The sequence below is a fragment of the Balaenoptera physalus genome (genome assembly GCF_965194825.1).
Source record: "Balaenoptera physalus genome assembly, contig: SUPER_7_unloc_1, whole genome shotgun sequence".
NCBI classification, from domain to species: Eukaryota; Metazoa; Chordata; class Mammalia; order Artiodactyla; family Balaenopteridae; genus Balaenoptera; species Balaenoptera physalus.
Genome location: NW_028126534.1, coordinates 129,862 through 142,401, shown reverse-complemented (window position 1 = coordinate 142,401; position 12,540 = coordinate 129,862). Strand labels below are relative to the sequence as shown.

General features: G+C 37.3%; 1 pseudogene across 1 annotated transcript; it reads left to right on the top strand.

The window, feature by feature from the left end:
- Positions 1 to 7,918: 7,918 nt before the first annotated feature.
- Positions 7,919 to 8,891, top strand: LOC309665245 (synaptosomal-associated protein 23 pseudogene; annotated as a pseudogene). The gene has a single exon. The product of its transcript is annotated as a synaptosomal-associated protein 23 pseudogene (transcript).
- Positions 8,892 to 12,540: the final 3,649 nt, after the last annotated feature.

Sequence of the window (12,540 nt, the reverse complement as noted above, 5' to 3'; positions counted from 1 at the left end):
AATTGACAGATTGTTAGATTCTCCAAACAACATAGCCCTAAAGTAGATATTCTAGAATTTAAAAGTACATTATTTAAAATAAAACACAAAAGATGGGTTTAAGAGAGACTCATTTTTGCCCTTTAAAGATTTGTAGCTTAGTCTATCAGCCAACAGCTTCAAAATTTGAAAACTGGACTTCGGTTTTAGATTGGTGATGTAAGGAGTTAGAAAGAGGATTGCCCCCATCCTTAAAACAAGAAAAAAGCTGTAAAACTGGAAGCTAACTAATTTTCATGAGACTATAAGAGAACTGAAGACACAGCTGATCGACGAGAATCTGTAGGGAGAACAGCACCAGAACATTTGCTTACCTGAGACACAAGTTGCCAAATAACATATAAATAGGTAGAAATGTTAAACAAGACATTTTAAACAAATTGTCGAAGCATGGGCTATATTGAGAGTGTGAAGCCGCTGATATGAGGGTGGGATTTTGCCGTCTTGCAGTCTTTTCCCTCTGGAAACCCCGCCAGACAACCACAGGGAAGATGGGGAGAATGCTGAGAAAGGTACTGGCTGGCAGAGGGAACAGCAGCCACTGCCAAAACCCCACCCAGACCCCTCCCTCCTTATTTATCCTAAAGAACAAAGATCTTAATTTAAAGGAGGAAGATCAGTTAAACGTGCAGTCTGGGGAGCTGGGGAAGAACAATGGAGGCCACCACTGAAAATCTACCCAGATCCACCTCCCCTATCTTTCCAAATGAATAAAACCTCAATCTTCAGAGGGAAGAGTGGCCAAACCATAGGGGAGGGGGCTGATGGAAATCCACGGAACCTGGAGGAGGGACAAGAACACGAGTGAGGTCCATCTCCCAAGACCCAGATTCAGAGTGACTGCTTAAAACTGAGGTTTAATTAAATAATCAGAGAATTCAACGATCATCCAACCTCCATCCCAAGCACCACACTAACCAGCCTGGAATAAAAATATCAACGGAACACAACATCACTGGTTTTAGGGAAGTGCAAATTAAAATCAGAATGAGATACCACAGTTAGAATTAGTAAAATTAAAACAATAAAATGATGACACTAAATACTGGTGAGTATGCAGAACAGGAATTCTCATTCACTGCTGATGTGAATCCAAAATGGCAGAGCCACTTTGGAAGACAGCTTCTTGTAAAGTTAAACATATGCTTATGTTACAACCCAGTAATCTCACTCCTATGCTTTACTCAAGTTAATTGAAAAATTATATTCACACAAAAATGGCCTGTACATGACTGCTTACAGTTGCCAAAAATTGGGAACAATCAAGATATCCTTGAAGAGATGAGAAACTAAACAAACTGTGGTCCACCTGTACAATGGAATACCGCTCATAAATAAGAAACAATGAGTTGTTGATTCACATAATAACATGGATGAATCTGAAAGGCATTTTGCTAAGTGTCAGAATCTCTCCCAACTACTCTGTCCCTCGGAAGATGCCTTCTGACAAAAGCACAAAATATGTCCAAGTGAAACACAGCTGTGTTCCTCAGTGTCAATTCACCACTCTCTAGAACTTTCTTCCCAGTCTGTTTTATTTTCTGGGTCTGTTCACCGTCACTAGGATGGAGGGCACAGGGAAATGTTTTTTTCCTAAAGATTATGAAACTAGTGGAGATTTTACTCTGCCTTTTATAAGTTTTTATAATATGCCTTTTCACCTCTCATGTAGAAATCAGTAAATGTTTTCTAGGAAAATTGTTCATATGTTTGAGGTCCCCAGAGTCTCCAATTATTTTATTGCAGCTCCATGTGACCGCTAAAATCTTTGTTAGTTTTTGTTTTCTCCAGCAGCAGCCCAGCCCTTTGCTCGGCCAAACCCTGATAACAGGGGAAACACTGCCTATCGTCGGCTCGCCTCTGGAAGTTTTTGCCTTCTGAAATTTTAGTTCATTCAGTACTGTTGCTTCTGTATATCTCTGATGCTTTTAAATACATATTCTTTTTTTATAATTTATTCTACTTTTACTAGTTTTTGTTACTGGGGCCATTGGTCTGCCGTGACCAACTGCATTCCACTCTGAGCCAGGAAGAGACATTTCTTCCCTAATTGTTTTCAAGTAGGGCTAAGTTTTACATCAAAACATGGAGCCTCTCTTTTGATAACAATATTGTTTCCATATTTTCCCAATGATTTGCAGTTACTAATTCTTTAAAAAACACACTAAAGAAATTCTCAATCTCTTCAAATACTTCTGAGGTTATTCTTATTTTTGATTGTTCATTATTTAGATGTGGAGACTTTAAGTGGATTAGCTTCTCTTCTGCACTGTTTCCTGGACTTCTCACATTTCTCTCAAACTGCAGCACTTCCGTCCTGGGCACAGGGAAGAGGAGAGGTATGAGAGTGTCATAACTGATTCCTCCTGGATATGGTTTCACAAGCCACAGTCATACCATGCTCTTTGGCATCTTTACAGCCTGAGATTCTGGTTTCATAAGTAAATTATTACTATGTTTCTTATGACTTGTGAACAAAGAAAGTATGGCTGCATTCACTTTCTTAGAAATATATGGAAATCTTTTAATGTAAAAATGACTCCCAAATTTATTGACTGTTCCAGTTGTATTATTTTATTGATGTAAGCAGGTTCAATGCATGGTGAATAATCGCTTGGAAAAATTAAACATTTAGTATAATACATTTAATTAAAAAATAAAGTAATACGTGAAAGTTAGATTGCACAAAATACACATTGAAATGTAAAGAAAGTAATTTTGAAAAGAAATTAATATTTTTTCAAAAGAAAATAATTTTGAAAAGTTGATAATTCAGATGGCACTCTAGTACCTCAGAATAATCAAGTTATTCATTTATACAATGAATATTTATTGAATGCTTTATTTAGTACCTCAGTTGGCACTGTACTATTCAGAAATCCCAATTAATGAAAAATACTGGTCGATGGAAAAAGTGATTAGCAGTTATTTATTAATGTATTTTGAAAATAGCATAGAAAATTTTCTAAATTAGCTAAATAATTGGAAATCAGATTATCAAAGTGAGAAAAAACAGGATATTAAAAGTATAATATGAGCTACTCACAACTCCAATTATCTCATTGAAGTACTAGAGAAAATAATATAAGCTGAAATAGTTTATTTTATGTATCACATATATTGATTAGTAAAGCATTGCTAGTTTAAAAGCAAATATCATAAATAACAAGAATTGGGATCAATAATAACAATATCTTGTTGTCTACTCTATACCAACATATTTTTAAGCTATGAAGCGTAAAAAAAGTATGTCTTTATATTTACTGTAAGAAAGAACATAAAATCTTTAGTAAATGGGAAGATAAAACCATTTGTGTGTTCATTATTTAACACTGCAGCATGTGGGAGTCCTGCCTGGGAGATGCTCAAATAGTTCCCTGGTTAGAAGAAATCTAGCAAGCAGTAGGGCATTAATGAACTGGAGTCTTGTTTCAGCAATAACGATTTGAAATAGTGAAGCAGTCTGTGTCTCCCCAAGGTGCAATCAATACAGAGTAATTTCCTTACACTTTTATATTCTTCATATAACACCAGCATCACCTCACTTTCAGTTATTCCTGACTCAATAAATAACGCCCGTGGTCTTAGATACCTGTGTGTTACTAGGTGACAATAAATCCCCATCACCAGCAGCAATTTAATTCAGCCTATTCCAACAGATGAATAAAACATATCTGAATCAGGATACAAGTATTGACTCAGGAAAGTCTATCAAATGGGATCTAGAATCAGAAAATGGGGTTCAATTTCTAGTTTTGCAGTTCACTAATGATGATATCTTGGACAATGTAGAGTCTGGGAATACTAACAGTGAAATGCCGCAAACATCAGAACATATACCTAATTCAGCCATGGGTGGGAACTTATTCACATGGGTTATTATATGCTAAAAGTTCGGGAAATTTGAAATAACATAGAGTTTCCTTGCCTATTTATTTTAAAAGCTAACATTTTCTAACTACACTAATTATATTTCTAACCATACTAATTATATACTAAATGTAACTATTAAATTGTAATAATTTTTTTAAAGTTTTATTTTATATTGGAGTATAGTTGATTTACAATGTTGTGTTAGTTTCAGGTGTACAACAAGTGATTCAGTTATACATATACATATATCTATTCTTTTTCAGATTCTTTTCCCATATAGGTTATTACAGAGTACTGAGTAGAGTTCCCTGTGCTATACAGTAGGTCCTTGTTGATTATCTATTTTATATGTAGTAATGTGTGTATGTTAATCCCAACCTCCTAATTTTTCCCTCCTAAATTATAATTTTTAAACTATTAAACTAACTTTGTCTAATTATAAAAGTAATTCATGCTTATTATAAAATATTTGGAAAATACAAAATGTATTTAAACGGAAACATGTCCTTTGAAAACCCTGCTCCCATAAATGAGGTTAATGTTTTAGTACATTTACTTCTAAAGTGCTTCAAATTCATTTCTTTACCATTTTAGTATAGCATTCTGCATCGGGTATATTCATAATCAATACCACCAAAGTCTCAAGCGTGACAGTGATTTGGTTTTGTGCAGGTGGGCCTCTGTGTGCGCTGGAGGAACCAGGGGGTCTCAGGGGACCATCTATCCCACTCCTCCTTTGCCTGAACACCTGGGTTAAGGACAGGCTCTTGGGGCTCAGTGAGGACACTGAGTACTGAGCACCCTGGGGGCAGTGAAGAAAGTGGGAGCACCACATGCTTGCCCTTTTTGTTCCCAAACTCCGTGTCTCCCTTGGGTGGGCACTTCCTGCCACTGATGGGAAATTACTGATCCCTCTACCTAAGTTGCCTATTGAAGAGAAAACTATCAAGTTGGGTCACAGCACATTATTTAACCAAGGGAGTTTGGGGCTGCTCAATGAATGGTGAGTCAGCAAACGTAGCCTTCAAATTCTTCCTTCATAAAATTTAAGACTGTGTCTCGTGGTGGTTCTGACATGTGCCCAGCCTAGTTGTATTCCCTACCTCTCTCCTCACCCCTGCCTCTGCTCCTGTCACTTAAGAGGGCTTCCCTCCACCCCCACCCCTGCACTGATGCAGTTCCCTACCCCAAGGTTGATTCCCTCCTCCTGGAAGGCCCCCTCCCAATGATCAACCTACATCCAAGGACGTACTATGCAAGGAGCCTCATTCATGTTCATTCAACTGGTTCTCTATTTAGTGAGTCAAAATTTATCAATTCTAAGAACTAAAGCATTCTTGTGGTCATCACTCATTGACCAGTGTAGGGCTGACGCTCTTGATTTGTAAAGGCAGACTCACTTTATATTTTTGCATGTGGTGTTCAGTCTCCTTACCTCAGTACTCAAGTCAGAGCAATAACAGAAATGAGAGACATTGGCTTTACAAAGGTTTAAAGCGATCTGAGTAATGTTTGCAGAGTACTTTACAAATTTGAATTCTTTATAATGACTTTTCCAAAGTAGAGTAAATTAATACACAATACATGATTTCTATTGTCCTTTATACATCAATAATTCACCAGTCTACTTTATCAAGAAGAACAACTTCACATTTTAGGTTTATCGGAAAGTTTGGACCATTTTAAAGAAGTTAAATATGGAGAATTTCCCTTTGTTCTGTAAATGTTAAGCCAATAACTGTAACCTCAAATTCCTACTTCAGAAAATTTCAAGTTAAATTTGAATGAGGTTTATTTTATTATTTGTATATAAAAGAATATTTTATTTGTTTCCTTTTCAAAAAGAGTTTTTTATCTTGGAAGAAAACATGGAAATAGATCTTTATGACTGGGTCAAGCAATGACTTCTTAGATGGGACACCACAAAAAAGTGAAAAGAGAAAAAAGATAAATTAGATTTCATCAAAATTAAAAGTCTTTGTGCTTCTATCTATCAAATAATTAGTACTATCAAAAAAATAATGAGACAAACTGCAGAAGAGGAGAAAATGTTTACAAAGCATATATCTGATAGCAGACATATTCTGAATGCATAAAGATCTTATACTACTGAGTAATAAGATAAATAACTCATGTTAAAAATGGACTAAGTATTTGTAGACATTTCTCTGAAGAAAATATAAAAATGGCAACAAGCACACAGGAATGTTCAAAATCATCAGTTGTTAGGGAACTGAAGATTCAAACCATAATGAGATACCACTTTTCACCCATCAGGATGGCTAAAATAAAAAAGACAAAAGCAGATGTTGGTGAGGATGTGAAGAAATTGGAATCCTCATATATTGCTGATGAGAATATGAAACGATGCATCTGCTTTAGAAAAGAGTTTGGCAGTTCCTCAAAATGTTAAACACAGAATTACTATATGATCCAGCAATTACACTCATAAATACACACCCAAGAAAGGTTAGAACATATGTCCATAGAAAAAACTTGCATATGAATGTTCATATCAGCATTATTCATCAGAGCCAAAAAAATGGCAACGACCAAATGTCCATCAACTGACAAAGGGACATATAAATATGGTATATCCACTGAAATAATCAGCAAAATAAGGAAGTACTGATATATTCTACAACATGGATGAACCTTTGAAAATATTATTCTAAGTAAAAGAGTCCAGTCAGAAAAGAACACAGATGATTCCATTTATATTAAATTTCCAGAAAAGGCAAATGTCTAAAGACAGAAAGTGTATTCATAATTACTAATTAGCATAAGTAGGGACAGAGCTGGGCAGGGAATAGCAGATATAGAGTAGCTGGATGGTGAGTATAGGTTTCTTTGGGAGAGTGATGAAAATGTTTTAAAACTAGTTAATCATGACGTTGGCACTCTCTGTTACTGTACTTGAAAAACATTGAATAAATGAGTGAATTTTATGGTATGTGAATTATATGTCAGTAAAGCTGTTAAAAAGGCCGCCCCCCCCACACACAGTGGACATTGTGGTTTTGATCCTGCCTCTCCCACTAGCAGCTAATATTTAAAATAGATGCTATCTTTCCATTTGTCACTTCAGCAGATCAAGTCTCAAGAAGTTTGTGGTCCACAGGAACAATTTATTATATACTTACTACACAGCCCCAACCCTGACAGCAATAACTTTTCTTTTGGATTTATGGTTAAATCCACACAAATTTAAGAAGATAAAATAAAATGAATGAAGGGAGATCAATAGTTTTACAATCATCAACAGATCTGCAGTATAATTATATCCTAGACATATACTCCCTTAATGCACTTCTGGTAAGAAGCTATGGATTAATAGTCCACATTAACTTAGGCTGAGTTGCAGAAGAAAATCTGCATTTATACTTGTGTCACTTTTGCCTGTGCTAAAGAATTCTATTCTAGACAGACTTGCACTATAAAAAGATACATTTGTAATTAACAACAATTGAGAAGATACATGGAAGAAATCACTTCATTTTCATAAAAGAACAATAGCAAAAAAATCAAAAGTATGACGAATGTTTAAAGCAATGTACAAAACCTGCATGAAGAAAACTTGTATTTGATAGAACATAAGTCTTTTTTGTTCTATTTACTTTATTTTTAGTCATGATACTTAATGTTTTGAAATTTCAAGTGTTTTTTTTATAGCTTTAAAGAAGGATATACAAACAACACACAGATATACAGTTCTCAGGGTACCTTTAAATTAAACATTTTTCCTTGATGGGCTGTGTCCATTGCAGTGGGCTCATTGAATTTAGATGAGAAGTGTACCAGAGGAGACAGTATGACTTAAAGGGCATGCATTATATAATAGATATGCTACAAAGTGTATTTCTTTTCATCCCTCAACAGCTCTAAAAAGAAGATATGGGGATGTCCATTATGAAAGCAAGAGAACTGGTTCCAAAATTTGACTCAAGTTTCCTTACCTAGCCCTTACCCCTTAGGCAATTAATTCAGGTCTGGCTATTCCAAAGTTCATACACATCCACTTTCCACTGCCCATTGGTGCACTACTCTAATAAACAGTCCAATAAATAGGAAAGGGGAGTGGAGAGCTTTGCTTTTCATTATAGGCTGTTTAGATTCTAAAGAAGGTTTTCTGTTTTGTGGGATACTTACTATTTTATCTCTCAGATTTGAATTATAAATGCAGATACCTTATCTTCATTATGAAATTATAGACAGCTTGAGAGCAGAATATGATTCTACTTTATATCTTTTAGAATATCTAGAACTGAGATAATAAATGAACAGACTAGACATAAAAAGGAGAAGGATTTCAAGAAATATGGGTGGGAGTCCGGCCTGCAGGTGTCCAAGCTGCTGCGGCCAGAAGGGAGTGGCCAGAACTGCTTGAATATCTACATTTCAGTTTCTGCACCTATCAAGAGTTTTAATTCATCATGGATAATCTGTCAGCAGAAGAAATTCAGCTGAGGGCTAACCAGGTTACTGATGAGTCTCCGGAAAGTACGAGGAGAATCCTGGGTTTAGACATTGAGTCTCAGGATGCAGGAATCAAGACTATCACTATGCTGGATGAACAAGGGGAACAACTAAAACACACAGAAGAAGGCATGGACCAAATAAACAAAGACATGAGAGAAGCAGAGAAGACTTTAACAGAACTAAACTAGTGCTGTGGCCTTTGTATATGCCCATGTAATTGTATAACAAATGATGCCAGGGAAGATGAAATGGAAGAGAACCTGAATCAAGTGGGAAGTATCCTAGGAAATCTAAAAAACATGGCCCTGGACGTGGGCAATGAGATTGAGGCTCAAAATCGACAAATAGAACGGATCACAGAAAAGGCTAACACCAACAAAGATCGTATTGACAATGCCAATGCCAGAGCAAAGAAACTCATTGACAGCTAAAGCTACTGCTGTACTTCTTTTTAAAAATTTTTATTTATTTATTTATGGCTGTGTTGGGTCTTAGTTTCTGCACGAGGGCTTCCCCTAGTTGTGGCAAGCGGGGGCCACTCTTCATCGCGGTGCGCAGGCCTCTCACCATCGAGGCCTCTCTTGTTGCGGAGCACAGGCTCCAGACGTGCAGGCTCAGTAGTTGTGGCTCACGGGCCCGGTTGCTCCGCGGCACGCGGGATCCTCCCAGACCAGGGCTCGAACCCGTGTCCCCCTGTACTGGCAGGCAGATTCTCAACCACTGCGCTACCAGGGAAGCCCTGTACTTCTTTATCATTTATTCATTTCCCTAGCTCCTCCTTCAAAGTCATTACCTTTCCAGAGTTGGAAATTTTGTTTCCACACTCTTCTAATTGGGAGATGATGTGGAAGAAGATCTAGGAGTAACAGCCCCCTTATTCTTTTATTTTATCTTTTTCCCTTGAGGGTAGACTGCTGCTTCGTTTTCCTTCTAGTATTTTCTTTCTCAGTCCATACTCTTAGGTTGGTTTTCATACATCATATATAGTGTTATTTTTCATTCTCTCCATTTACTTAGCAGGTTCTTCTGCTTTCAAAATTTGGAAGCATTGCCAAAGACAGCCATGTAAAAGGAAGCTGGGGGCACTGGGGGCAGGCACAAGGAGGAGAGGCAAGAGATAAGAGGTTGTTACCTCAGTAAAACCTGCAGACCCTAAAGCCAGAAGTTGCATAACCATAGTGAAGATCTAGTTGGCTTTAATTTCTATTTAAGTTGCAGTTATTGCCAATTTAGGCCAATGCTTGGTTTTGGAGTCTATATACACAACATTTTTGTTATACATCACAATTGTGCAACCTCTGCTTCAACAAAGAATAGAATGAGTTTTCTTAAAGTGAGCTTAATTTCTGAACTCTTCATGATTCATTTATGTACATAAATTCTACGATCCCATTTCATTTTGCACCATATAGGAATACATGGTATAAATGAATGGCTTTTTATTTTCATATTATTAGTACTATCATTTGGACTTCCCTGGTGGCACAGTGGTTAAGAATCCACCTGCCAATGCAGAGGACACAGGTTTTAGCCCTGGTCCCGGAAGATCCCACATGCCATGGAGCAACTAAGCCTGTGAGCCACAACTACTGGGCCTGCACTCTAGAGCCCGCAAGCCACAGCTACTGAGCCCATGCACCACAACTACTGAAACCCACACGCCTAGAGCCCGTGCTCTGCAACAAGAGAAGCCACCGCAATGAGAAGCCGGCGCAGCGCAATGAAGAGTAGCCTCCGCTGGCCACAACTAGAGAAAGCCCACACGTAGCAATGAAGACCCAATGCAGCCAAAATAAATTAATTAATTAAAAAAAATAGTATCATGGTCCCATTACAGGCCTATTAACCTCATAAATGTGTCATTAGTCTTTGAAGAAAAAATATGTAAATATGTATATATAATATGAGAATTTCTCTCTACAGCAGGGCTTAAAATTTTTTGAAAAGTTTGACAAAGTATATCACATGAATTCAGATTTACCTCAATGCCAAGAATTATGTTTAGATAGGAAAAAAGAAACTTGTTTTGATCTCAGGTAGAAAATAGTTAGATTACTGAGTTTTATGTAGCTTTAAACTTTTTTTAAAACTAGAATGTATTCTGTTTAACTAAAAATGATTTAGAAAATTATGTCTTTGTTTACTTATTGATGACTGCACTATCATTCTCTTAGCCTTTTGTATTCAACTTCCAGAATCACATTTGTTTAGATCTTGAACAGTGTTATAAGAATTTGATTGGTATTTGTCACCTTTATTTAAAAACTAGCTTCTGCACACTTCAAAGCTATTGATGTTGATTGGTTTGACCAATAACCACTGTTTGATCCCTACAATTAAATTTTGTAGCTAAGGAAACTGTTTTTTCAAATAAGTGATGTGCTTCTGTGACTACTTTTTGGGGGGTGGAAAGCAATAATTTTGTCAGCTCTTATTTGACAAACTGAATAAAGCAAAGATCCATAAATAAATAAAAAAAAGAAATATGGATAGAAGGGAAGAGGGAATCAATAATAAATTAGCCAGGTAAATAAGTCTTAAACAATAGGTTTTAAGTAGACCTAGTATCATTAAGATATTAGTTATTCCTAAATTAATGTATACATTCAATGTGATCCCAATTAAAATAACAACAGTTTTGGCTTTCATTTTTGTTTTGGTGAGTGGTGAGGTGCTTTAGTCAAGCCAATTCGAAAGTTCACATGAAAAATAAACAAAAAAATTTAGTAAAACTCTGAATAAAAGAGCAATAAAGAGTAACGGCTCCTACATGATAGTAAACATTCACATCCCTCTCATGTGCCCAGTACATTCACCCCATTCTAATATCCCCCAAAACCTTAACCCATCCCAGCATCAACTCTAAGCTCAAACTCTCACCTAAATATCATCAACATAAAAGGTCCCAAATCTCATCATCTAAATCAGGCATGGGTGAGACTCTGGGTAGTATGGTCCATGCCTGGAAAAACTGTCTCCCCACCTGTGGACCTGTGAAACTAGAAAACAACCTTTTGTAATATGGAAGAATCTTTTGTATTCTATTACAAGTTAATCACTAAAGGGGTGTTGCCTATAAGCTTAAATTATACATAATGGCCCATCTCTGGGAACCCTGCTTTCCAGGTAATGAGTATTAAGCTAAAATACCTTTGTTTAGCTCACAGGAAACATCCTGATCAGGCCCACCTGTGAATGACTGCAGGGAGGAAAATATTAACACATCCCCTCCAGAGGCTGATGGGAACTAGGAAGTGTTTGACTTTACTCCCTCCCCTTTTAGTATAAAAGGAGCCTGAATTCTAACTCAGGCAAGATGGTTCTTTGGGGCACAAGCCCACAATCTTCTCGGTCTGCTGGCTTTCCAAATAAAGTCGTTATTCTTTGCCCCTACAACTCGTCTCTTGATTATTGGTCTGTCGTGCAGCAAGCAGTATGGTCTTAAGACTTGGTAACACTTTCTCTTCCAGAATAGAGTGGTGGTACAGGTACAGAATAGACATTCTCGTTTTCATCTAGGAATGGAAAGGGGTCACCAAGCAACTCTAAGCCCAGCAGGACAAATCCCATTAGGTTTCAAAGAAGATTCTCTGTGGCTTGATGCCCTGTCCTTTGGGCCAATGGTGGTGGCCTTGTTGGCCCCTGGCCCTAAGCCTGTGTCTCTGGGCTCTACTTCCATGTCCACACTCTGTCTTTGGAACTGTTCATCCTTTTTCCTGAAGGTCAGCCCATGTTTGTAGCCAAGTAGTTCTATCAGTCCCACATCCTGTTTGTAAAATCTCAGGAGTTTAATAGTCTCCCTTCATTTCTTCCTGTCTCTGTTCCCTTCAGTCGAAGCTGGCAGTGTTTCTGCTGATGTAACATTCTCAAAAACCACATTGGTCTTTGGTGTGTGTCAAGGGGGTCTACTCCATTAGGCAAAAGAGTTCTTCACTGAATCTCCCCGTATAACCCCATCTCTATTCCGGGCTTCTGCTGAGATGGTTGAGTGGACCCAGGAGTCACCTACATAATCTCTTCTGCAACACGTTTTCCAGCCACACCTTGGCCCTCTCTCCCCAGCACACTTCCTCCCAAAACTGAATTTCCTCGTTTCTTCATACTTTCTAATCTGGATTGGCTTGAAACCTTCCAAATAATCAAGGGCTG